Genomic DNA, 4,903 nt, shown 5'->3' on the forward strand with positions numbered 1-4,903 from the left:
CGCCGCCCACCGGCCCCGCCCCCGCCCGCGCCGGCTCCGGGGGCTGCGTGCGAGCAGAGCGCAGGCTGAGGTCCGAGCGCGCCGGCGTGGTGCGGGAGCTGTGCGCGCAGCCGGGCCAGGTGGTGGCCCCCGGGTGAGTGGGGCCGTGGGGGCGGGATCTGGAGCGGGGCCGGGCCGGGCGCGGGGCAGGAGAGGGTCCCCGGTGCCGCAGCTAGAGGGACTGAGCTCGGGAGCACTTTGTTCGGTGGGTCGCCGCAGCTGCGTGTCTGCGTGTCTTTCTAAATAAAGCTGGTCGACAGTCACTACCTGTGATTTAATCAGTTCGAAGCATTTGACTTAAAAAGTTTTCAGCTGCCAAAGTTGCAGTCTTTAAAAGGAGGTGTGTCCGACTTTCTGTAACAGGTGTTCCCCCGCCCCGCCCCCCGTCCCCACGGCTCCGCGATTGTAGGTCAGCTGCACGGCGAGCACGGGACGATCGGGCACCTCCACGCTGGTCATCGCGGTGTAAACTGCGAGGGGTGGGGTGCGCATCTTTAGCTTCTCGTAAAGCCTGGGAAACGCGGTTGTAAAGCCGGGTGCAGTTCTGCATCAAAGCTCTGGGGGGTGCAGCTTCAGCCCAGACGGTTCAGGGTAACAGGTAGTACGGACGTTAGTGCGTTTCCCCGTGATGGACTCTAGCTGTTGATATCTCCGTTTTCTCGTCAAGGGACTTTTCTCTTTCTAAGGGGGCGAGCCTGTGCACCCACACCTCGCGTCTGACTTTACCAGTGTTGTGTTCTGAGATCGGGTTGGTGTGTGGGTCCAGGTGTGTACACATGACTCACGTGGTTGTTTTCATTGTCTGGAGCAGAACCCCGGGCGGTGAGGGATCCTGCTTCCTGCTGTAGCGCTGGTGCGCAGCTTCCTGCTGCCCAGGGCACCGCGCGTCTCAGGTGCCCGTCCCCTTGGGCGCAGCCTGGTCCTCCAGTTGTGCCGTGTGCTCTGGCTCTGCTCCGCCGCTGGGGCTTGCACTGCCTCTGCAGCTGTTGAGAATCTGCCCCCCTCCCATAGGACGGGGTAGGACTGGCCTGCATCCCATCCCAGGAGCCCCCTCCTGTGTCCACTTCTCCCCTCTCATTGTTTGGAGTCGGCACTCTGGTCCTTGGCCTTTGGGTAAGGTGCCCATGCCTGCCCAGCGAGCACAGGGGCGATGGGGGCTGCCCCGGGGCTGCACCCTCCCCTGGGGCCGTCTGGGGGCCTCCTGCGGACGGGAGGGCCTCACTGGGCTGCATACGGCACACCGTGGTGCGCGTGCCATTCTCATTACTTTGAAGTCAGAGCTTAACCTGACTGCGATTGACTGTATAAACCCGTGAGCCCGTGTTGTGGAGGTGAAGCCCAGTGCTGCTGTAGAAAGCTGTGTAGAAAATTCTGGAGGTGAAAAGCTCTTCGTGTTCTTGTCTTCCTCCGATTATACGTAGAGGGCCCCTGAGGCCCAGCGAGGTCAGGCACTGGATTGTCTGTCCCTCCCGTCATACAGAAAAGGCTTAGGGCCCAGGCAGGTCAGGGACCGGTTGCAGTCAGTGAGAAACTCCACGTGTGGGGCTTTGACACCATCACCAGACGAGCAAATCAGGGCGCCCCAACGCGTGGATCCCGCCAGTCAGCAGAGGAACTTAACCTGATGACAAGTTCTCAGTGGTGAGTATTTTTGTGTTTGAGGTTTAGGGTCCTTGCTGCCGTGGTCCATCAGGAGGGTCTCTGCAGACCGGACGGTGACGTCACTCCTGGCGCGCAGGGGCGAGTGGCACGGGTGAAGCCCGGTGCAGCCAGGCGCACCGAGCCCCGTCGCTGGCACCTCACCACCCCTGCCGTATCCACCATCCAAGCAGGGGTACTTTCTTGCTTCTTTTGGGACGTAGTTCCAGACCTGGAGAAAAGTTGCAGGAATAGGACCAAGAATTCTCTCGTACGTGTCGCACAGGTTCCCTAAAGGTCACCGTGTGCCACCTCTGCTCCACCCTCCCCGCCCCGCACACAGTGTTTTTTCCCTCGAGTTGAGAGTACGTCGTGGATGTGATGCACTTTATCCCGAAATATTTCAATTTCCCCCAGAAACATCCTCTTTCCTAAGCATGGCGCCGTGGTCAGAATCAGAAACAACGTCCCTGCTGGGCTGTTTTCTGCTCTTTGGATTCCCTGATGGGCCAGTAACCTCCTTGGAAGCAGAGGAAACCCCGGTCCCGGGGGAGGCTCAGCCGTCAGAGCCCCTGGCTCTCTAGCCTCGAGCGGTACCTCTGTCTGCTCCTCCGTTTTCTTCTCCTCGGCGTCCCTTCCGATGGCGGTGTGCCTTCGGGCGGGCCTGCCAGGCGGCGGTGGCTTCGGTCTGTCCCGTTCTGGCTCGTTAAGGTGGTGTCTGTAGTGAAAAGTTAATTCTCTTGTCACTGTTAAAATCACGTGAGAGGCATTTTATTACTCAGGAAATCTCCTAAGTTCTCTCATCACGTGGCCGCCCGTCATTTTTGGCAACTTGAGGACTCTTGTCTGACTTCTCTGTTTTTTGTCAGGATCGTGCAGCGGTGATCTCCTCATCTCTTCGTTCCGGCTCCGTTTCTGGGTCGGCTTCCTGCCGTAAGAACACTTCACCGCGTGCACTCTGCGTTCTTATTTGCCCAGCGGATGGCGGTCCGTTGCCAGCGTCCGTCCAGGTTGGGTCGGAGGGAGCGCCTCACGCGGGCTTGTCTGGTGAGGCGCCGTCGGTCCGAGAGCACGGCCGCGTTTTCTGACGCACACGGTACCTGGGCTCTGGAATGGCCCCTCTCTCCGAGAAATTGTGCTTCCTTTTAGTGGAGAATGACGTTTAGGAACCAAGGCCCTGGTGCACAGGTCTCATTTTGCCCGGCGCCCTTGTCTGCTGAGCAGCTCTGTGTTTGGCGCTCGCGGCCCTGACCTGAGAAGGAAGATGGAGGGTCAGACCCAGCGTTCGACGGCGCTGGCCCCGACCAGCATAGAGTTCAGGGTGCCCCGCGTCCTCACACCTCACTCTTCCTGTGCCCTCTGACCTTCCCGTCGGAGCAGACACACAGCTGACGTGTGCAAAAACTTCAGGAGAGTTCGCTGTCTGTGTGCGTGGGGGGAAGTTACCTCTTCAGAAATTGCATTTCATGGTTTTCCTACAGATTTTGTTTTCAAAGACAAACCCAGAAAGATAACATTTATTGTGATGGACTTGCCGTTCCGGGGCCGGTCTCCTTGTTTTCTCTAGAGGCCACAGTGGCCCCTCCCCACAGGGTGCGGGGTACACACCAGGGTTATTGCCTGCCGTTCACCCATCTTGCGTCAGTATCTGCAAAGGTGAAATCATGTTGTACCGAAAAAGGGCATTACTGTTACCTTTTTATAATACTTTTTCTTTCTTGGGGCACCTGGGTGGCTCAGTCAGTTAAGTGTCTGACTTTGGCTTTGGCTCAGGTCATCATCCCGTGGTTCGTGGGTTCGAGCCCCACCTTGGGCCCTGTGCTGACAGCTCGGAGCCTGGAGCTGCTTCAGATTCTGTGTCTCCTTCTCTCTCTGCCCCTCCCCTGCTCATTCTTTGTCTCTCAGTAATAAAAACATTTAAAAAAATTTTTTTTAATACTCTTTCTTCTCTCAGCCATTCCATTACTTTTCTTGAGAATTCTTTTAGCCCTTGCAGAGATGCCAAAGTCATCCACGGACAGCGTCGGCGTCTGCTCTGACCCGCAAGACGGTTCTGAGTGGCCTTTTAATTCATACAGAAAATAGGGTCTCTTTACGCTCCTTTTAATGTAGACAGGGTGTTTCTGAACTGTTGTACCCCGGGCCACGTGTGATGTTGGTGTGGCCGAATGGGAAAGGGTGGGACACAACATTTCATTGCCTTGGCCGCACGTGTCTGTCCTTTGTGATAGTCACTAACTGTCATGTGCTGCACTTGGGCAGTGCTGTGTGTCCTGTGTGTGCACTGTGTGTGTTGGGTGTGTCCTGTGTGTGCGCTATGTGTTTTGGGTGTGTCCTGTGTGCACTGTGTATCCTGTGTGTGTACTGTGTGTGCACTATGTGTGCCGTGCGTGTCCTGTGTGTGCACGCTGTGTGTTTGCAGCTCTGAGTCCCTGACCCGCCCTCGGCTGCAGAAACTCCAGGAACCGGCCTGGAGTGCAGACCCGCGGCTGGGGCAGCACACAGCATCTGTTGCTTTGTCTGTCCCTTTGTCCCTGGAAGACCTGTGGCCCCTCCCTTGTGCGGGCGGGGAGACTCATGACTTTCCTCCTCTTCCCCCCAGCCTGGCAGGTGTAGCCTCCGCATCCCGCACGGGTCTGTGGCAGCGGGTTTCTGACATGCTTGCGTTGGGGCCGCTTTGCTAGATTGTAGCTCGTTGTGTTTTCTGACTTGGGCAGTCTGAGAACATCGCAGGACTTCTTATTTTGCGTTTGATGACCTGTGTACCTCCTCTCCCTACACTCGTCCTGCGCAGACCCGCCCACCTGTGGTAGGTGGCTGTGTCCTGTGCCGCGCCCACCCCCCACGATAGGTGAGAGAAATGTGACAGACGTTGCCAGGGTGAATTCAAGGGGAGATCTCGTGTTTAACGCTAGTAAATGGAGGATTCCCTGTTAGCGCTCACGAGTACAGAGTTCCGAACTCTAAGCGCCGCGGGTCACTCTTACACGTCAGGAGAGACGTCAAGCTTCGGAATGAGGCATCTAATGGGGGGGTTAAGTTGATTTGCGAGTCGTTCACGTATCTCTTACATGTGTCACACGATTAACGATGTGTAGTATCTCCACGGAGGGAGCCCTCTGGGTGTGGTGCCCGTTTCGTGTGCCAATCGTTCAACGTTAAATATTCTTTTCAGGTGTTTTGGGTCATTTGAGTCGTCCTGTAAGTACCTTGGAGAGAAAGCCCC

The 4,903-nt window shown here is 57.0% G+C and overlaps 1 protein-coding gene across 2 annotated transcripts in view; it reads left to right on the forward strand.

The window, feature by feature from the left end:
• The first annotated feature begins 6 nt into the window (after positions 1 to 6).
• The window catches only part of CTDP1 (CTD phosphatase subunit 1), a 49,824-nt gene continuing 44,927 nt past the window's right edge, over positions 7 to 4,903 (forward strand). Inside the window, exon 1 of one of the 2 annotated variants that reach the window (XM_077752708.1) lies at positions 7 to 133. The gene's annotated coding sequence lies outside the window, so the exon portion shown is untranslated. The remainder of the gene's footprint in view (positions 134 to 4,903) is intronic. The other variant, XM_077752707.1, reaches the window with a different exon arrangement.

The sequence above is a fragment of the Crocuta crocuta genome, unplaced genomic scaffold, assembly GCF_008692635.1.
Source record: "Crocuta crocuta isolate KB4526 unplaced genomic scaffold, BGI_CrCroc_1.0 scaffold101, whole genome shotgun sequence".
In the NCBI taxonomy this organism is placed as follows: domain Eukaryota; kingdom Metazoa; phylum Chordata; class Mammalia; order Carnivora; family Hyaenidae; genus Crocuta; species Crocuta crocuta.